This window comes from Denticeps clupeoides, chromosome 14 (assembly GCF_900700375.1).
Source record: "Denticeps clupeoides chromosome 14, fDenClu1.1, whole genome shotgun sequence".
In the NCBI taxonomy this organism is placed as follows: Eukaryota; Metazoa; Chordata; class Actinopteri; order Clupeiformes; family Denticipitidae; genus Denticeps; species Denticeps clupeoides.
This window is the reverse complement of record NC_041720.1, coordinates 6,442,567-6,465,580: the sequence shown is the minus strand read 5'-3', so window position 1 is coordinate 6,465,580 and position 23,014 is coordinate 6,442,567. Positions and strand designations below refer to the sequence as shown.

The 23,014-nt window shown below is 44.3% G+C and overlaps 1 pseudogene; it reads left to right on the top strand.

The window, feature by feature from the left end:
• Positions 1 to 2,443: 2,443 nt before the first annotated feature.
• Positions 2,444 to 23,014, top strand: part of LOC114803122 (NACHT, LRR and PYD domains-containing protein 12-like) — a 29,356-nt pseudogene continuing 8,785 nt past the window's right edge.

Sequence of the window (23,014 nt, the reverse complement as noted above, 5' to 3'; positions counted from 1 at the left end):
AATCATACAATTCAATCAGAAGAAACCCTTTAAGACATTTCAAGATGTCATATTGCTGCACATTTAGCTATTTAGCAACATTCAGGCTGACAGAATAAAACCCGTTATGCAAACATGAATGCAGTCACATCCTTGCTTTTTATTCCATTTTAAAGCCTCTAAAAAGAACAGGATACAAAAGCTCAATGTTGTTAAAAGATGTGAATGGCCTGAGCTGTCTTCAGCAGGCCTGTGTTATGCTGATTGAAGATCAGTGAAATGTTACATGTAAATGGTTGGTTTAACTGTGTAATAAAAGATTAAACACACGTGGCATAATGCTTATTGATTTCATGTTCAGTTTCAGTCACCCATTCACTCATAGATTTTATTTTGTATTGTATAAATGCATTGTGAAGGAACAAGGAAGCACAGGTTCCTAATGTAAAGTAGCTCTGGGGCGCACTCTTGTGTACTCAGGGGACACTACACACTTCTGCAAGAAAACCCCCTGCTTTTACACTGCAGGTTCATTCATTCTTCTAATTCTCGTGCTTGCTACGGCTGCACATATACTAAAAATTGGATTGATACAGTGAAGATTAGCACGGATAATTTTTTTTTTAGGGCAGTGGTGGGAAGCGACCCCGTAATCACACCAGAGGACACACCCTGGAGAGAAACCGTACGACTGTGCACAGTGTGGGAGGAGCTTTACTTAACCATCAGACTTGAAACTTCACAAGCAAACACATACTGGAGAGAAACCGTATCACTGTGCACAGTGTGGGAGGAGTTTTACCAACGCATCACATTTGAAACGACACCAGGAAGTACATACTAGAGAGAAGCAGTATTATTGTGTGCAGTGTGGGAAGGTTTTTCCATATAAAGCAGCTCTTCAAAGACACCAGAGAACACACATTGGAGAGAATCCATTAGATCTGAATGCTTTGCTTAGAAAGCTTGACGTGGGGAAAGGGTTTAATTTTATAATTTTATGTTATTATACCTAGAGCCGCCACCATCCTGTGTCATCGTAAAAAATATGTCAATGCAAATTATGCGCTCTGATGTGTTGCGCCGGCGAGTAGCAACGGTCCAAGAAAAGTGAAGTGACGTGAAGAATGTTTAAGCAGCTCTAAAGCCCACGACACTATAAAATCCCAGCTGATGTTTGAGGCTACTGTTGGTTCTCTGTGTAATATATGACTATATGTGATCACCCTATTGGCTAATAATATTGCCCAAATCCTCTTTTCATGATGCTGACCACCTGCAGCAAAATCACCAACCCTAACCCTCAGTTGATCAGATCAGGCGATGAGTAAAATCACATGACTTTCTGACTTAAACAATATACATGTTTTTGTGTTTCTGAAAAACTTCTGTGGGTTCAGGAAAGACACCATGGTGGCTCCTTATTTTGGTTATTGCATTCTTTCAATTGAAAGTAGTCTGGGTGACAATTTTATTTTTTATTGAATGCTACGTCTGACATTATTTTGCACTTATTTCACTCTTATCTGAATTCTATTTTGTAATTTTGAGTAAAATAAACATGTGTTGGAATGTTAAGAAATACATTTTTTACAGTTTCTAAAAAAATCGCAATATTAATACAGTCGTTCTGTGTAGGGGCTCAGACGTTTGTTAGAGAACATTATGAGCAAACAGCATCATGTAGACGAAGGAACACTCCAGACAAGCCAGTGTGTAAAGCAGAGTTCGGTTATAAAAACCATTTCCCAATTATAATAACATACATACAACAATCAATACATAGCGAACATACAATCCAATGAAATTAAACCCACTTTTTAACTACTTTAGCTTTTTTGGAACACTAAGGCTGACAAAATAAAGCCTGCTGTGCAGACAAGAATGCAGTCACATTCTTATTTTTTATTCTGTATGGCCATCATGCTTTATAAAAGGGTTATTGTCTCATTAAAGTCTCCAAAGGGAACAGAAACAAAAGCTTATTGTCCTTGAAAGATGTGGACGGCCTGAGTTACGCTGTTTTTACCAGGCCTGTGTTATGCTGAGGATCAGTGAAATGTCACATATAAATGGGTTGGTTTAACTGTGTAATAAAATACTGAACACACATGGCAAGGCATGATTATTGCTCAGACTCATTTTGCACTACTAATGCATTTTAAAATGTATTACTAATGTGTACTAATGCAATTTAAAAGAGAAAGGAGGCACAGATCATTTCGTAGATTAGCTCTGGGGCGCACTCTTGTGTACTCAGGGGAGAAGCACCAACATGACATTTAACTGTTAACATGTCCCATCAAATAACTATACATCAAATAACTATAGACTCAGTCCTGTATCTGGCCACATTATTTTGATCATGCACAGCATGGACAGTCAACACCTGAAGCTGCTTTCACATTAAATGTCATTCTGGAATCTGGAGCAATGATTGGCTTGTTGTCTCCTGCACAAACAAGTTCCTCTGCTTTGTTCACTTGGTTAGAAATCTTGCGTGTCAAGTTTAGTGGAGGTGTTCTGAGAAAAGTGGAGTCACTGGTGATCATATCAAAACTTTCATATTTACAGTAAGAAACTTTATATGAATTAATTCCTTTTTTTATTTTCGATAAAGGAGTTACTAATGTGAAAGAGCGGCGCTGTTTAGTCTACACCTCCTGATGTGTGTGTATTTATTTATTTGTAATATTATGTATTCGTGGGTTTATCTTCCTGACCCTGCTGCTCAGACTCATTTTACTCCTGCAGTTTATCACAGACAAAGCAGCAATACAAAGTACGAGAATATCTGAAAAAAAAACACATTATTGTGACGGCATTTTTTTTGTTTGTTTTGATGGATGTGACAGTATATTTCTTTCTGCCGGTCCCAAACCCGGTTGATAGGGTGGTAGTAGCCTAGTGGGTAACACACTCGCCTATGGGTCAGAAGACCCAGGTTTAAACCCCACTTACTACCATTGTGTCCCTGAGCAAGACACTTAACCCCGAGTGTCTCCAGGGGGACTGTCCCTGTAAATACTGATTGTAAGTCGCTCTGGATAAGGGCGTCTGATAAATGCTGTAAATGTAAATGTAAATGTAATAGGGAGAATTGCGTCAAGAAAGGTATCTGGCGTAAAGGTTTTGCCATTTCAGTTTATCTAACAGCCAGACCGGTTGATTACATTTACATTTATCAGACGGCCTTATCCAGAGCGATTTACAATCAGTAGTTATAGGGACAGTCCCCCCTGGAGACACTCAGGGATTGACACTGTGATTTCATGTGACTTGTTGCTTACATAATCCAACAGGAACACCATCAAGTTGTTGCCTTCAGTTATGAAGAGTTTATGTTTGATTCTTCTGTTTCACTGGACCAAAGAGTGCAATGCAGGTAGACACTTTTTTTTTTACAGTATCAAAGGTTTTACTGTAAATTGTTGTGTGTCAGGATCCAATCATGACCTTGGTTCTCTGACCCACTTTTTCTTCGTATATAGTCAGGGAAAAAAATTATTTGATCCGCTGCTGATTTTGTACGTTTAGTAGGAAATTACCAATTTCAATGGCAGGTTTATTTGTACAGTGGGAGACAGAACAATAACAAAATTATAGGAAAAATGCATTTCAAAATAAATTCAGAGAGAATATGCCTACTTTAAAAAAAAAAAGATGAGATAAAAAAAGCATCCAAACCAAGGTTACTGAACTGCAAACTGTGCTGGCACGATTCCGATTAATTAAATAGTTACTGAGACCATGGGACATGTCCAACAGAGCACATAAATACTTGGGTGCCTGGTATTGTCAGTCTTTATAAATCTCTTTTTAAATGAGTGCTAACGCAAACTTTGTGTTTAATCTGTTCAGCTAAGTATGAGGTTGTTGGTCCATCTGATCCCGTTGCTGCCACAGTTGGTGAAGACCTGATCCTGCCCTGTTCCCTCAAACCCAACATCAGTGCTGTGGACATGATTGTGGAGTGGACACTTGCTGAGTCAGATCAAGCGGTGCATCTTTTTCATGATGGTGCTGATGATCTTCGGCAACAGATTCCAGCTTATTATGACAGGACCACGCTATTCAGAGAGGAACTGAAGAGGGGAAATATTTCATTAAAGCTCTCACGCGTTCAGATCTCGGATGGACAGAAATACAGATGTTTTGTTGTCTCTAACCATGCGAGTGGTGTTTGCTCTGTTCAGGTTGTAGGTGAGAGTCTTATGAATGTTCTAAAAATTACTGATCTATGAATACATGTGAACAAATTGGTCTTTTCCTAATGTCTCTAGTTGTAGGAACAAAACCAGTTGTCTCTGCAGAGGGACACAGGAATGGGCGGGTCAGTCTAGTGTGTGAATCTACAGGCTGGAATCCAGCGTCTGAAGTCGAGTGGCTGGACAGCGAAGGGACGATTCTTCGTGCTGAACCTATAGAGTCACACAGGGACACTGAGGACTTCAGTGTCAAACGCCGGGTGACAGTCGAGGAAGGGGACACTCATAAAAACATCAGTTTAACCTGCAGAGTTTCATCCCACAAACATACAAAAGAAGAGCAGATTCATGTCCCTCGTAAGTACTGAGTACAGAGTCCTCCTCATAAACTACCTACTGCAGAGTTTGGTTGTTTAATCATTTTGTGGGAGGGGAATTTAATCCAACCAAAACTATCCATCTATTTCTGTTCACAATGTTCACGTCCATCCTTGAAGAACATCAGCAGTGTTGCCAGGCGTGCAATAATTATCGTATTTGTACCATAATTTACCCTCTGATAATCCTTCATTTGATGGCTGAATTATTTCATGAGCATGACCTGGTACAGATCTCTGTTCTCATTTGCCTGTGCAGACATACTTGGCACATACTTGCACACTTTTCTCACGTGTCATGGCAGCCAACCAATGCACGATGAGACACGTGGTAACACACAAAGTAAACATCGATGAGTGGTTTAAGCAGGGATTTGCATGGTGGAAACAGAAGCAACATCAGACAGAAGTGAATGGGAGAAAGACTTCAGTTTTACTCTGTGGTTAAATCCTGTAGCAGCACTAACAGTAAAGATTTCTGTTGCTGTTGCAACGTGTAAATGGTATTCTGGGCTGTTCATGTGTAGGGATTCATTCTGCCCTCCACACAGGTAGACTTTTACAAATGTTCTGGAGGCAAAAGTTGTTTTATACACTATAATATGCACAGTCTATGATGATATATGTTATGGAAGCAGATTTTCAGAGCAATGTCAGAGAGGAAGTTTCGTGTGTATGCAATTTTTTCTCAAAATATGATCACATTTACATTTACAGCATTTATCAGACGCTCTTATCCAGAGCAACTTACAATCAGTAGTTACAGGGACAGTCCCCCCCTGGAGACACTCAGGGTTAAGTGTCTTGCTCAGGGACACAATGGTTGTAGGTGGGATTATTTTAAGATGTTGGTATACGATCTGGCAACGCTGCACATCAGTATTACAGTCCTTAATGAGGACATTAAGAGGAAGGTTATGGTTAGCATTGTTCCAGTGATCAAAAATGTGTCTAAATGTTGTTTAGGGGCAGTGGTGGCCTAGCGGTTAAGGAAGCAGCCCCGTATTCAGAAGGCTGTCAGTTCAAATCTTGATCTGCCAAGGTGCCACGTCCCCACACACTGCTAAGGGTTCTGCCCAATTAATGTCTCCCCTTGGATCAGAGGGACAGAGTGGGTCACTGGTTGAGTGACAGACTGAGACATGGGCAATGTTGCAGGAGTGGCACTGAGAATTGTCGATGGGGGATTTTTAGGAATCTTAGGGAGAATTGGTGGTCCTGATTGGTGGTGTAAGTTAATGCTTGGGCTGAATGGGATAGAACAGATGGGCTCAGGGCATGACAGCAACAAAACACAAAAAGGTTTTTTTTTTTTTTTTTTTTTTTTATAAACTAAATTCAATGTTCTTGTTGCCTGTTCTCTGTTTTCTTGCAGATTCTTCCTTCTTTTGCTATGTGGCAGGACGGTTAATGTTTTGAAGAGACCAATATCCAGACTTGCATATAAAACATTTGCTCCACGAGTATTTATTACAACTAGTGAATATTACATTAGAGAAAATGTCCTTATACAGCGTCAGGAAAATAGGCTCATGTGTCCAGTGTGCTGGTAGAGCCTAATTTGGGAGCTGCAGGTTATGTTCAACTATTTTACAACCTGAATTCTAGAAAAGTTGGTATGTTAGTTACATTTGAATGACAAAAAGACTTGCAAATCACATGAGGCAATAGAACAAGGATAACTGAAACTGAGAAATTGTACACCTTTATCAACTAAATAAGCTGATTTATATATTATACATGTTATAGGTACCGAAAAAAAAGTTGTCACAGGGGCAACTAATGAAAAGATTAACATGGGAGAACATCTAGCAACTAGTTAGGTTAATTGATATCAAGTCTGTAACATTATTAGGAGGTCTAGGATGTCTTAGAGTGCTTTCAAACCAACAGGCATTCTTTTCCCCCCTTGGTGCAGTGTGTTTCTGGTGTGATCACAATAATCGCACTCGGTTACGCATCAAAACAACTGCACTGACAAAAAGAGATCTTGATTTGAGTCAAACCCAGGATGCCTTTCATGGTTGCCCACTGCTCACCAAGAGTGATGGGTTAAAAGCAGAGGACACATTTCATTGTGTGCACTGTATGATCACTGACAATCACTTTCACGGCGATCGGTGAAAATGCAGTAAAAGAATTTGTGGATTTCTCAATGTCAAATGGCAAATTTCATTACCTACTGCATGTAACTTCACGGCAGCGTGCTGAGCCCGAAACCCAGAGGTCGACCTTCCTCTGATAATTTTGTCTTTGGGACAGTGGTTGGCCTAGCGGTTAAGGAAGTGGACCCTGAGGTGCCGCTGAGCAAAGTACCATCCCTACCCACTGCTCCCTGGGTGCCTTTCGTGGATTTGAAAGTCTTGTTCATTTAATTCAAATATAAAGAACTTCCCAACTTTTCCAGAATTCACGTTGTAGTTTAAAGTTGGTTGGTGCTTGTTTAAAAGTCAAGTGTAACTTGCTCTGTATGTTGTAGGTGCCCATCACTGGAGGATCCTCTTAAATGTGTTTGTATGTCTAGCTGTTACTGTGGCAGTTGTTGGATTTCTTTTACAAAAAGGTAATTCTGATATTATTGATTTAGGGGTTTTCTAAAAAATGTAAAGTCATATATTTATGTAAACTGTGATTCTATTTTTGTATTTGTTCCTTCTGCCAGCTGAGGTCATCAAGATGAGAGTCATCTCAACTCATAAAGCCAATTTGAAGAGACAATTTCAGTTCATTGAAAACAACAGTAAAACCCCTCTTGAAGCCATTTACACAGAGCTTTACTTCACAGATAGAGATAATGAAGAGGTAATAAAGAGCGAGACTGGAAAACCACACGACAGAAGAAAACAAGACAATGTAATCAACTGTACAAATATCTTTAAACCTTCACTTGGAGGAGACAAAAAGATCAGAACTGTGGTGACCAAGGGTGTGTCTGGAATTGGAAAAACTGTGTCTGTTCAGAAAGTCGTTCTTGACTGGGCAGAAGGAAAAGCAGATCAAGGCGTAGATTTCATGTTTGTCCTTCCTTTCAGTGAAATGAATTTGATGAAAGATGAGCAGTACAGTCTTTATCAACTTCTGCTTCACCACCATCCTGCAATCAAAGACCTGAAATGGTATCTAAAGATGTTAGATTATTTCAAGATTGTTGTAATTCTTGATGGTCTGGATGAAAACAGACTTCAGCTGCAGTTTGAAGACAACAAGAAACTTTGTGATATGACAGAAACCTCATCTGTAGAGACGCTGATAACAAACATCATTCAGAAGAACCTGCTGCCTTTTGCTCTCATCTGGATAACCTCACAGCAGCTGAAGAAATCCCTTCTAGCTACATCCACAGATGGACAGAAATACAAGGGTTTAGTGACACAGAGAAGGAGGAGAACTTCAGGAAGAGAATCAGTGATGAGACTCAAGCCAACAAGATCATCTCTCACATTCAGACATCAGGGAGTCTCTACACCATGTGCCACAGACCCATCTTCTGCTGGATTTCAGCCACTGTACTTCAGGATGTGCTGCTCCAAGAAGACAGTACAGAAATCCCCAGAACTCTGACTGAGATCTTCATTCACTTCCTGATCATCCAGACCAAGAAGAATCAGCAGCAGAATTGTGATGAGAGGAATGGAGCAACCAGACAGGAGCTCCTGCAGTCAGATAAAGACGTCATTCTGAAATGGTCTAAACTGGCTTTTACACAGCTGGGGAAGAGGAATCTGTGGTTTTATGAAGAAGACCTGACAGAATGTGGTATAGACATTAATGATGCTGCTGTGAACTCTGGGATCTTTAAGGAAGTTTCTGTGTTTCAGGAAAAGAAGGTCTTCAGCTTTGTGCATCAGATTATCCAGGAGTTTCTTTCTGTATTATATGCATTTTACTGCTATATGACCAGGAACGTGGAACCACTGGAGTCTTTTCTCACAGAACAGAACAGGATCTCACCAGACGACTTGCTGAATGCTGCTGAGGATAAATACTTACAGAGTGAGAACAGACATCTGGATCTTTTCCTGCATTTTCTTCAGGGAATCTCACTGGAGCCCAACAAGAAACTCCTACAAGATCTACTTACCCAAACAGAGAGCAGCGCAGAGAGTCAGAAGAACAAAGATACTGATAACAGCAGAACTACAGTCTCCACTGAAACAGGCAGGAAGTTTTTATTTGTAATGCTTGGAATGAAAGACGCTTCACTGAATGAGGCGATTTATCGATACCAGAGTTCAAGTAAAAAACTCACTCCTGCCCGCTGCTCAGTACTGGCCTGCATGATTCTGGTGTCAGAGGATGTGCTGGAGGAGTTTGACCTGCAGAAATATAAGACAGATGATGAGGGTCGACACAGACTGATCATGGCACTGAGGAACTGCAGAAAGGCTCGGTGAGTTCACAACTTTCCTGAATTTTTTATGAATTCAAGAAATCTTGAATTTTTCTCCAAAATCACATATTTCACTTGAATCTTATTGATGGAGGTCAGTTAGACCAAATCTCTACCACAATCAAGGTCTCCTTTTGGCTCATTAATGTGATCATCAATTTGAATACCCACACCACAGCAAAGCACAAAGCACAATGAAATGTGTCCACTGCATTTAAACCATCACCCTTGGTGACCAGTGGGCAGCCATGACAGGCGCGGTGTGTGGGAACAGGAGCTGTGTGTGGGGACGGTGCTTTGCTCAGTTTGCACAGCTGATTTAAGGTGTGAGGGGTGTGAAGGGTCCTACACGATGCTGCAGGGCATGCGGATGCTGCATTTGTGGAATGTGTCCAGCAGTGGGGGGAGAGGCATCCCAATGATGTTCTCAGCTGTCTTCACTATCCTCTTTAGGCTCTTGCAGTCAGAAGTGTTGCAGTTGCTCTACCAGACAGTGATGCAGCTGGTCATGATGCTCTCGATGATTCCTCTGTAGACTGTGATGAGTATGGGTGGGGGAAGGCTCGCCCATTTCAGCCTCTGCAGTGTCTGTTGAGTTTTCTTGATCAGTGAGGTTAAGTTGACTGTTCACGTAAGTTTCACGGTGATGTGTACACCCAGGAACTTGCCGCTCTTTACAATCTCTTTCTCGTGTTGATTCCTTCTCTGCAATATCATACAGATCCGGCCTCAACACAGGTCACCCAGATACTTGTTCAGTCCCTAGTAATCTGGATTACTGTAACTCCCTTCAAGCAGGTCTACCTCTGAATGCCATCCGGCCTCTAAAACTATTACAGAATGCAGCACAACTGGTTTTCAACCATCCCAAATTCTCTCACACCACCCCACTGCTACACTTTAATTTAAAATACTGATGTTGGCCTACACATAGGGGCTCACTCAGACACTGCACAAACACGTGTGAAAAAAAATATGATAAAGATTTCACAAGTTGAAGTGAAAACTGTGAAAACGGAGGATAGCCCCCCATCCTCACCATGTTCTACAGAGGAACTTCAGCTCCAATACAACCTTAAGATAAAAAATGTAAATATTGACTACGGTGTACTGAGGTTAAGTTTTGGTTAAAGTTTTGTGTTTAGCAACTGCTTTTAGATTAACAGTCATACACATTTATAATATAATTTTTTTACTGTTATTGTTCTTGGTGTGTATCCATTTACGTTACATTTAAGGTATTTATCAAACACCCTTATCCAGAGCAACTTACAATCAGTAGTCACAGGGACAGTCCCCCTGGAGCCATTTTAGGGTTAAGTGTCTTGTTCAGGGACACAATGGTAGTAAGTATTATTATGTTTCTCCCAGGCTGCGTGATTGTTTCCTCACAGCAACCAACTGTTCAGTTCTGTCTTCACTGCTCATCTCTAATTCATCAAGTCTGAGAGAACTGGACCTGAGTGACAATAATCTGCAGGATTCAGGAGTGGAACTTCTCTCTACAGCACTGGAGCATCCAAACTGTAAACTGGAGACACTACAGTGAGTGTCAGAATTGGATGTGTGTGTTTGTGTGGGGTTTGTATGCATGTATTTGTTTGTTTATATGTGTTTGTTGTTTGTGTGTGTATTTGTGTTTGTGTATATTTGTGTGTGCCTGGATGGGTGGGTGGATTGTGTTTGTATGTGTATTTACTGTCTTATGTAAAGATCTTGTGCCATCAGTTGTGCTTATTCCAAAGCTATTCCAGCCTGCTACTATGACTTGTCCTACCTGATTTTGTGTCAGGGTTGACTGCAGCTGGGCTCATCACCGGTGGCCAATCCTGACGGCGCATAAAAACCCGAGATTTCCGCCCCTTCGGGAGGGACGACATTTTCATGGACTCTGAGCACGAACTTCAGTTTCGGTTAGGTATTTTGAGTTCTGGCAATCGCCACATGCCTGCGGGCAAGTGTATGTTCTCTCCTTAGTTTAAATTGTTTTCGGCCACCGAGGCGTGTTTATGTTTATTTATTGTTTAATAATAAAACCCCCTTCCCAGCATGTCCTGCTTCTGTGCTTCCCTCCCCCGTCAGCAAGCCGGCGTGACAGAATGTTGTCCCTCCACCCAAAAGCGCAGAGGTAAGAAACAGAGGAGAAGAAATGCCGCGAAGGACGCAACCCGGCGCGACAAACGCAGACGCCAGGGGAGAGACGCGACACCCGTTCTGGTTGAGAGCTTTCTCCCTGATAAGACATGGTACGCGGTGCTGCGTGATGACGCCACCCCCGGGAGAATCCGCGAAAACCGGAAGCGGAAACCTGAAGCAACAACGACGGCAGATGAGGGGGCGGAGCGAAGACGGTGGTGTCGGCAGCAGCGAGGAAGTGACGTGGGCAGCGAGCGCAGAGGATGCGACCCCCACGATTTTCACCAGGTCGAGCCAGGAACTCTGCGCTCTGCTGGCCAGGCTCCCCGTGGACTGGGATGACACAGACAACGACGACGAGAGCACGGTAGACGCAAGTTGGGCTCCGCCCATCGCGCCCATCCATGATCGTCGCGAGGTCCGTGGGGATCCACGTCACTTCCAGGGGGGTGAGAAGCGACAACGGTGGCGTTCCTCCAGCAAGGAGGTGGGCAGGCTCCAGCCCAAATGGCCAGAGTACTGCCCATAGGAGTTGATGGCACCCTGGGTCCAGGATGTCCGCAGGGTGGACGACCCTCGGAGTCACCAGTAGGAGGACACAGAAGACATAAGCAACAATGACGTGGATTTTCGTTGGGCGGTCGGGGCCAGGATGGCTCCACCCAGCGCGCGCGTCCGAGATTGTCGCGACATCCGTGAAGACCCACGTGACTTCTGAGGGTACGAGGTCGACACGGACTACGACAAGGATGACTCTGCTCACGATGGGCAGGATGGCTCCGCCCATCGTGCCTGTCCAGGATCATCGCGAGGTCCGTGGAGACCCACATCACTCCCAGAGGTGCGACAACAGCGAGGAGGAAGACAGCGATGCGGGGGTAAGCTGGTGGAACAGGGCGACAGGAAGTCGCCAGCCAGCAACTGCACTGCCGGAACTGCCTCGCAGTGAGTACGCCATCCCAGCTCCAGTCGACGACCCGCCTTCCCTCTGCCCGGACGTTCCCCAGCTGAATGGCAGTGCATCACCAGCACCCCCACATGCTGGAGAAGACGTCCACCACCCCCCATGCCACACGGCCACCACCATCTCCAGCGACATGCCCAGCCCCGTGTGGGACAGCCCAATGGTCCTGGGACCCTTCAGTGGGGCAGCAGATGCAGATGAGATCACCACCATCCTCGCATGTCTGACTGGGTCAGCATGGGGTTGGGGCGCAGCCCTCTGGCAGCAAGGAGAGACAGACAGAAGGAGTTTTCGGGACTTCCTGCAGAGACTGAGGGCGGAGTTTGATCGGCCAGAGCCTGAGCTGTGGATCGAACTCTGCCCCTCCACCACATCCAGCGCCAGTCAGTATCCGGGGCAAGAAGACTCAGCACTGGTGGGCAACGAGAATGTCACGCCTCCCGAGATCCTGGTTGTGCCCCCTGAGGAGGTCCCGGAGACCCCAGAGAGGGAGCCCGACGACCCTCTCTTCTGTTTGTCTCTGTCTGTGTGTATGTGCGTAGTATTTGTGTCCGTATGTCGCCCCCACTTCCCCTCTTTGTGTCCACCAGATCCGCCTCCAGAGGGGTTGAGTGCCATAGAGCCCCCTGGTAGGCATGAGGTCTCAGCTGGGACAGGCAGGAAGAGGGCCTGCTTGTCCCAACGGACGCAGAAGGGGCTAGCTGGATGGTCTGGCAATGCCCCCCCCCCCCTTGGCACCAGGGCCGTGCAGCGAGAGGGGCTGCATGGTCCCAGAAGGCACCAGCCTGGGGTGCATGGAATGGAGCAGAGGCTCCGGGGCCACCTCCCTGACGCGTCAGAGGGGACGTGCGGAGACAAGGCCCACACGTACCCGGATGGATCGGCCCTGATCGGCCCTCCGAGGACGTAGCCGTTGGAGGGGGGGCTCTGTCAGGGTTGACTGCAGCTGGGCTCATCACCGGTGGCCAATCCTGACGGCCCATAAAAACCCGAGATTTCCGCCCCTTCGGGAGGGACGACATTTTCGTGGACACTGAGCACGAACTTCAGTTTCGGTTTGGTATTTTGAGTTCTGTCAATCGGCACACGCCTGCGGGCAAGTTTATGTTCTCTCCTTTGTTTAAATTGTTTTCGGCCACTGAGCCGCATTTATGTTTATTTATTGTTTATTAATAAAACCCACTTCCCAGCATGTCCTGCTTCTGTGCTTCCCTCCCCCATCAGCAAGCTGGCGTGACATTTTGTACTAATCGACTCAAAGGAAGTCCTTCAGAGGAAGCCAATATCCAACATGTGAGAGCAATGCTTAAGAGGCTGCTTGCCTACCAACTGTACAGTTGGAACAATGTGCTTTCCACCAGCGCTCCATGGGTGTGGCTTCCTTTCATTGTGGAAGTGGACACCGCAAAAAATAAAGAGGCACAGATGTGGGGAGGCTGGGCTTGAACCGGCAACCTTCAGATCGCAGGCATAGAGCCATAGCCAAAACGCTGCTCTGTCTCCGTGTGACACGTACAGTTAAACACAGAAAATCATTTATGTGCCTCGGGTCACGTTGTGACAATGTATCTAACAGATGTATTATTATGTTTCTCCCAGGCTGCAGCGTTGTTCCCTCACAGATACCAGCTGTTCAGTTCTGTCCTCAGTTCTCACATCAAACTCCTCAAGTCTGAGAAAACTGGACCTGAGTATCAATAATCTGCAGAATTTAGGAGTGAAACGTCTCTCTACAGCACTGAAGCTTCCAAACTGTAAACTGGAGACACTACAGTGAGTGTTGACATCAGTACTGGATGTCATGCGGTGTTTATGTTTATTTTTTACATGTTGTCTCTCACAGTTGAAGTGTACCTATGATGAAAATTACAGACCTCTATCATCTTTTAAAGTGGGACAACTTGCTCAATCGGTGACTGCTAAATACATTTGTGATGCACTGTGATGCCGTTACATTATTTAATTACAATAAATAATTCCATTACAGTTACTGGAGGAAAAGATAAATTACAGGGACTTAAAAAATCTTGCTGTTATGTTCAGACGTTGAAGCTGGACTGTCTGCGCACTGTATCCTGTTGCCGAAAACCATCACAAAAGGATTAAAGCAGTTGTGCCCAACAAATTGATTGCAAAGTGAATCACAAGCATTGTGATTCACTTGTGATTTGCATCTGATCACTCCTCTTTGCCATGAAAATTAACTTAATCCCAAAAAACATTTCCACTGCATTCCAACCCTGCCACAAAAGGACCTGCTGAGATCATTTGAGTGATCCTCTCATTAACACAAATGAGGGTGTCTGTGAAGATTCTCAGTCATCCAGGTGAATTTGTCCTAAAGTTGAGTCATGGCACTGGACTTTCACATCCACCCACCCCCTCCCCCTGCCTTTGTTTCACTTAATGAGCCTATTCAAGGCGGGCTGAGGTGAAACCAACCTGGAGGATAAATTTGTTTGCACAAGCCAACTTCCCTCTGTCACGTCCATGCGGGCATGACGCGGCGGGTGAACGGAGAGGAGGACGTGGAGTGACGAGGAATGACGAGGAATGGAGGACGCTTTCACCTGACATCACGGAACAGGGGTTTAATTAGTGAATCACAGGACAGTGGAGACATCCGAGACGTAGACACTGGTGAACACGGAACATAACTTCAAAGACCTGACAGCGAACAGAAACGAACAGGGCAGCTTTATACAATTAACACAGGTGAAATCGATTAGGGAACATTACACAGGACAACAATGAAACTCCGGTCCGGATCCTGATCCTGATCCTGATCCGGACCGGAGTAACCCCCATTTCGGACCGGATCCTGACACCCTCAGATTGAAAAAGTTCTGTGGATGCGGAATGAAACGTTTCTACATTAAAGACAAAAAGTCCAGTTGCCATGACTCAACTTTCAGACAAGTGACAAGTGTTGAGGAGCATGAGACTGGAGATCATTCTGTCATGCTGACTGAGTTAGAATAGCAGACTGGATGCTTTAAAAGGAGGGTGATGCTTGAAATCCTTGTTCTTCCTGTTAACCATGGTTACCTGCAAGGAAACACGTGGAGTCATCATTGCGTTGCATAAAACGTTCTTCACAGGCAAGGATATTGCTGCTACTGAGATTGCACCTAAATCAACCATTTATTGGATCATCAAAAACTTCAAGGAGAGAGGTTCAAGTGTTGTGAAGAAGGCTTCAGGAGAAAGTCCAGCAAGCTCCAGGACTGTCACGACTACGGGCTGAAGACTTTTGGAGGATGACCTGGGGTCAAGAAGGGCAGCAAAGAAGCCACTTCTCTCCAAAAGAACAAGGACAGAATTAAATTCTGCAAAAGGTACAGGGATTGGACTGAGGAATGGGGTAAAGTAATTTTCCCTGATGAAGCCCCTTTCCGTTTGTTTGGGGCATGGAATGGAATAATGATGTGTGTGTGTGTGAGTCTATGGTTGGTCAGGTGGGTTTTTGCATGTCCATTTGTTTCCACATGTAAAAATGAGATGCATCATTATGTTTCTCCCAGGCTGAGTGATTGTTCCCTCACAGCTACCAGCTGTTCAGTTCTGTCCTCAGTTCTCACATCAAACCCCTCAAGTCTGAGAAAACTGGATCTGAGTAACAATAATCTGCAGGATTCAGGAGTGAAACGTCTCTCTACAGGACTGGAGCATCCAAACTGTAAACTGGAGACACTACAGTGAGTGTTCAGTGTTGATCAGTACTGTGTGTGTCTTTGTGTAAATGGGTTGCTGGTAGAGATGTAAAATTCAGATCCTTTTTAGGATCCAGATCCCTCTGTGTCACTCAATAAACTGATCTGGGTGCATTGGTCACTTGAGTCAGTATTGCTAAATCAACAGATGTGAGTGAACTGAAGTGTTTAAATCATCTTTTAAAAGAAAGTAAAATGCCTTTTGATGGGAATGAAGCACTCTCAAAATAAACATGCTTGTTTGAGCAATTCAAATTTGGCTGCATGTTATCGGCTGTGGAGGAAGTTAACCACTGGATGCACTGACTCAGGTTTGGAGAACAAACCCAGCTCACTGAGTGAGCCAGATGGTGCAAAAGAAACTGTAAGTTAAGTGAAAGTGAAGTGATTGTGAAGCACGAAATGTGTTGTCTGCATTTAACCATCACCCTTGGTGAGCAGTGGGCTGCCATGGCAGATGCCCAGGGAGCGGTGTGTGGGGACAGTGCTTTGTTCAGTGGCACCGCAGTGGCACCTTGGCGGCTCGGGATTCAAACCAACAACCTTCCGGTCATGTGTTGATTTCCTTACCGGCTAGGCCACCAATGCCCTGCGTAGTTATGCTCCTGTTGTGGTAATAATTAATATTTTAATAATTATAAGATGTATTTATGGGGAATTATTAACTCGTCGCTTAGCATCAGCCACGTACCAAGTTTGTTCAAGGTAGCAGTCATTAGACCCCTGATTAAAAAGCCTGATCTTGATCGCAGTCAGCTTTTGAATTATAGACCGATATCCAACCTTTCCGTTTCTATAAAAAATCTTAGAAAAAGTCGTAGCCCAGCAGCTGAGCGCGTACCTAGACAGTAATAATATCCATGAAGTATATCATTCGGGATTTAGACCTCATCATAGGACTGAGACAGCGCTGGTAAAAGTGGGTAATGACCTGCTGTTGGTCAAAGACACATCTCACTGCTTGTCCTGCTTGATCTGAGTGCAGCGTTTGACACTATTGATCATGGTATTCTCCTTGACAGTTTAGAGAATGTTGTTGGGATTAAGGGGATTGCCCTTGTATGGTTCTGATCATAGCTGACCAATCAGTATAAGTTTGTGGAAAAATCAAAGGTGATTCGTCTTCACATAATAAAGTAGAGTTTGGTGTTCCACAAGGTTCTGTCCTAGGTCTGTTGCTATTTTCCTTTAGGTGACATATTACCTTTAGGTGACATTATACACAAATACATTATCTTTCATTGCTACACTGACGACACATATTTTTCAGCAAGGCCAGACAAGAGGCAGCAAAATAGAGAATTATCTGAAGGACATTAGACAGTGGATGCTCACCAACTTTCTTCTGGTAAACCCTGATAAGACAGAAGCTCTTGTACTTGGGTCTCAAGCAGCCAGACATAAGCTGGCTGACTACATCATAACTCTGGATAGCCTTTCTATCTCACCAAGTATTGAAGTAAAGGATCTAGGTGTCATCATTGATGCAGGTCTCTCATTCAATTCGCACTTAGATAATATCACTAGGATAGCATTCTTTCACCTCAGAAATATTGCAAAGATAAGAAACATCATCTCAGTGCATGATGCAGAAAAGTTGGTCTGTGCCTTTATTAAATCAAGGTTAGATTACTGCAATGCATTACTTTCTGGATGCTCTAGTAGGCGAATGAGTAAACTCCAGCTAGTTCAGAATGCTGCAGCCAGAGTTCTAACTAGAACTAGAAAATTAGAACGGATTGACTACAAAATCCTACTTTTGACCTATAAAGCTCTAAATGGTCTCGCCTCGCCCCTGAGTGAACTTTTAGTTATTTACAATCTTCAGTGAAGAGACCAGAAGATAAAGCCTGGTTCCTGGCAACTGCTAAACAAAGACTTAGCATGAAACGAACCAGAGGGTCACCACAGCCACCACCACCATAACAACTAAAGCTTCAGGGATTTTCAAATGGACCAGTAGCATCATAATGACACCTAATGTACACCATGACACTGGACTACACTTTGGACTTCTCCACCTCTACAACTGTAGGACTCTACAACTTTTTCTCTTATTGGACAAACCATCACAAACCCTGCTTTTGCAAGCTCACTCTACCCTGGAAGAGGGTCTGTATCACTCCTCTCTGTATCACTCCTTCCCAAGTTTTCTTTCTTTTTATATTTCTCTCTCCTAGAGATAGTGAGGAGAGCTGAGAAGATCATTGGAGCCTTTCTTACTTCCACAATGGACATTTACAACACACGCTGCATCAGGAAAGCCACCGGCATAGTGAAGGATTCTACACGCCCCTCACATGCACTCTTCACTATCCGGAAAAAAGTACAGAAGCATTTGGGCTCTCACTGCCAGACTCCGCAAAGGATATCTGCTCTGGCTACCTGGGGTTCCAGCCCTGTTGCTTCCCCACTCCCCCACTTCTCATCTGCTGCTCTGCCATCTAGGGAATGAGAAGAGGGGATGTTGAAGCAAAATACAGACACATAACTCACACCAAAGCAGACACACAAAAACAGAACAGAGGTGTCATTCAGCTTTGTTTCTGGGTTTTCCTGCTGGGGAACATCGAGGCAGAGGATTGGTGAGTTTCAAAGTCATGAAGCCTCATTGCCTCTGTCCTCATCCTTTTCTGCATTGTTTCTCCAACCACTCACCCACAGACCAGGTTTTGCGGATCATGCTGGGGCCAATGAACCTGTAACACATTTCACCTCTCCTTCAGATTGCATGGTTCTCCACTCCACCATGGATCGCCTCACCATGGCGCGACACTCTGCCAGGGCCAGCCCTCCAGTGCCTGATCACCACAGTGCTCCCAGGTGCTCTTCTCAGTCTTGCTCAGACTGCTCATAAGGGTGATGGGTTAAAAGCAGAGAACACATTTGTGTGCACCGTGTGCTGTGCTGCAGTGTTTCACAATGACAATCACTTCACTTTCACAACGAACTCAGATAAGGTAAATGTCCACATTAATGCAGCCATGCTGACTGACTGCTCTTATGGAGTCATGTTCAATCCAGCCTAATTGGTTTCAGCCTGGATTGATCAGGACCCCATAATCAGGTGTCTTAACACAAGCTAAGACAAGCCACGTGTGGCTTTTTGTGTGATTGGGTTTGAATGTGTTTGTGTGCGTATTTGGTTGTGTGGCTCGGTGTGTGTGTATGCATTTGTGTCCATATGGGTTTGTGTGTGTATTTGGGTTAATACATATTTGTGTGCATTTGAGTGTGTATATGTTTATGTGTATGTAACTAATAATAATCTAATAATATTTCTCCTAGACTATCTGATTGTTCACTCACAGATACCAGCTGTTCAGTTCTGTCCTCAGTTCTCAGCTCTAATTCTTCAAGTCTGAGAGAACTGGACCTGAGTAAAAATAATCTGCAGAATTCAGGAGTGAAACGTCTCTCTACAGCACTGAAGCTTCCAAACTGTAAACTGGAGATACTAAAGTGAGTGTTGATATCAGTACTGGATGTTGTTAAAGTTAAAGTGAAGTGATTGTCACATGTGATACACAGCAGCACAGCACACAGTGCACACAGTGAAATTTGTCCTCTGCATTTAACCCATCACCCTGAGTGAGCAGTGGGCAGCCATGACAAGCGCCCGGGGAGCAGTGTGTGGGGACGGTGCTTTGCTCAGTGGCACCTCAGTGGTACCTTGGCGGATCGGGATTCGAACCGGCAACCTTCTGATTACGGGGCCGCTTCCTTAACCGCTAGGCCACCACTGCCCCTGTTGTGCTGTGTGTGTGTGTGTGTGTGTGTGTGTGTGTGTGTGTGAGTGTATGTATGTGGAAGGGTTGCTGGGTTTGCATGTGTTCATATATTTGTTTCTGTGTCTGCGCATATTTGTGTCTCTCTGGGCTTGTTTGTGTATTATTGTGTGTATGTCGATTGGTTGTGGTGTGTGTTCACATTGTGTTTACAATCGAAACAGATCTAATCTTTTATATACCACCACAATTACAACAAATATTTGCTTTAACGACTGACTTTCAGCTTTATTGTGATTGTATTTATGGTGAACAGTGTAGGAATTCCCACAGATTATATATGTGCCTTTCACTCTTTAAGGGATGAACAGGATCAAAGTGGACAAATAAACAATCATAAATAAAAAATGTACTTCTTAATAGTTGGTTGCAAATCCTCATTGTTTAGTACCTGGTCTTTACCCAGTTTCACGGCCGCGAGCTGACGGGGGAAGGAAGCGCAGAGGTGGGACATTCTGGGAATAATGTGAGTAAGATGGTGATCTTGTCTGCGTCTGAGAGTGAGGGAAAAGCAAAGTACACACCACAGGATGTTAGGAAAGGTTTTTGCTCCTGAAAAGGGTCCAGGCACCATGGGGTGCTGAGCGCGTTGCTGGAGATGGTGGTTGGCGCAAAAGAATGTCGGTTTACAAAAGAATGTCACAGCCCCGACCGGCTGCTCCAATGTGCCCTTTAAACCTGCAGTCCTGATTGGGCCCAGGTGTGTCCAGGTGCAACCAATCCTGACACCCAGCATCAGGGGATCACAAACTTCATGAACAAAATACAATTTAAATGGTAAGAATTTGTTGGAATCATTTACAGACTCTCAAACAAAGAAATGGCACAGTCCAAGTCCCCAGGAAACTGAAGTCAGTATGCCCGTAGCATTGATTTTAGTGGCTGACTATACCTGCAATAGCCCCCTGTGTCTAAAGATGGTAAGTGGCTATCCCCAGCTTTAACAATGCTTGTTGGGAAATGATGGAAAATGAGGACGTGATTAGGGTCCTGAGTCGGAATTACACATGCCACCAGTTATTTGCCCAGGCACAGGTCAGCACCTCCCACTCCCCAACAGAATACCTCTGTTAGGAACCAGGAGGCAAAGGCAATAGCAATGTGGTGCTCAGTACCATGCAGGCACTGAAAAAATGACAGCGCCCAGCACTTCACCAGAGGCATCACAGGTGGGGCACCTAAAGGTGGGGCAAAAAAGTATGGTAAGAGCAAGTATGGGTGGCAAGGTAAGTTGGGCTTTCAGATAACAAATGCTGAGGAGCAGGCTGGAGACCAGGCCCATGGGGCCCCAGTTTTCAGAAGCACATGCAAAGGGACTGTGCTGTAAGAGTATTGAGAGGGGAAATGCAGATAGTATGCAGTCATGCCTAGAAAGGACATGAGCTAAGCCAATTCAGGGGGGTTCAGGGAGGTGTAAAACAGTCTCTATGTTAGAATGTAGGGGCATGATGTCCTCCACAAACAGGCAAAAACCCAGGAAGTCAACCATTGGTGAAAATGAATTTGTCGCTATTCAGCGTAAGATTGTGGCCTGATAGGAACTTGAGTCCAGGCACTCCTAATGCGATGGAGAGGTTGAGCGATGCACCACAATGTTATCTAGGTAAACAACTACACCCGACACAGCAGCAAAAATAGTTTTGTGGAAGCGACTAGGGGCTGAGCTGAGGCCAAAGGCATCCATGTTTAATGTAAGACCCATATGTGTGTGACAAAAACGGTCATGTTGCAAGTTAGCAGAACTTGCAAATAGCCGAGTTTGGTGAAGACAGTAGCCATCTACAGTGAAAAACCTAGACAGCTAAACAAGTCATTAGGTTACCACTGTGATGAGAAACATGAAAAGTAGAGGAGGGCAAAGTCATGCTTTGGTACTGAAGATGGAGGGGAAAAGTGCACACTGCATGTGTTTGTGGGAACAAGAACCCCGGTGCGGTTGAACACAAAGGAGACAGGTATGTTTTCACCTGTTTATTATACGAACAAGAACTGGCTTTAGCCGCAGCACCCCATGGATGCCAAGGTTCGCATTTAGGGAGCAGGAGAGTATAAAATGATTATGACACGATGATGAGGAGATTATGAGATGATTGAAGGATTGAAAAGATCAGTCTTACGTTTGGTCTGTATGAAAAGAGTCGGCCTAGTCGGTTGCTGTTTAGGGCAATCAATGACTAAGTCATGTCGCCCAGTGGCAGCTGCGCAGCTTTGGACAGGCTGAATATGTCGACCAGATTGTGTAGCAGCCTGGGACGTCATCCAGATCAGGGCGAATGCGGTCTTACTTTTGGTCTGGATGAAAGGAGTCGGCCTAGTCAGTTGCTGTTCAGGGCAATCAATGACTGAGCAGCTGGCAGTGGCCATCTTGCCAATTTATAGGAGTCACGTTACTTAGTTTCCACTGTGCTCCCAGTCACGCAAACGGGGTCACCATATCTATTTTTTTAAATGACCATATCCACTCATGTGCTCACAGTCAGGGTGGAGGGCATGATGAGAAAAATACTGCAGTGGACATGTTCAATGGTGCAACATGAATCCCTTATATCTAACAGCAATGGGAAAGGAACATCATCCAACCATCCAGTACACATTTTGAACGAGACAGATGCTGCACTAACTGAGTGAATAGTAGAGGGGCAGATGCAGGTCCAGTGCCACTTACTACTATTCACTCAGTTAGTACAGCATCTGTGGCAAACAAACATAGGCCAAATGGATACGCTGGAAGCAGATTTGGCTATTAGCAGGTCAGTTGGGGCCCTAGTATTATGTGTTGAGGAATCACGTTCCACAAAGGTGGTAGACTGATGTGCCGTGGTGACTATCATAATTCACTGGAAGGTTGTGGCATTTCATCCAGGAGTGCAGGTTGGACAGTAAGCATTGACACTGCACAGTTGCAGATGTTAACTCAGATGCTGACGCCATTTGAAAAACTAGTTCCACAGCTAGTCTCCTCTGATGAAAAACAATGTGGCAGAGTATAACACTCTGCAGATTGACAAAATGTGCAGCCAATTTTGAAATGCAATCATGATGCATTGCACCAGCTCCCAGGGTCAGGAAAATCCACTTCCCTTCCATGTTTAGCTTATGTATCAGCAAAGCTTGCCGATGCTGGTTTGAAGAATCCACAAGGCCGAAAGCCATATGGTACGTTGTGAAATGTTCAAACTAGGGCTGCACGATTTGGGGAAAAAGACATATTGCAATGATTGAGATCAATATTGCGATATGCGATTGCGATGTGATAAAGGACACTTGCTTGTATATCAATAAAAAGTCACATACAAATTACTAATAGTGAAATGTTTAATTTCAAAGTGAAACATACAAACTACTTATAACAACTTGAAATGCCCAGTGCTTTCAAAATACAATATTCTACAAAATTAAATAATCACAAGAAACTCTTTACATTACTGTCAAACGACAAACCCTGGTAAGGCTAAACAA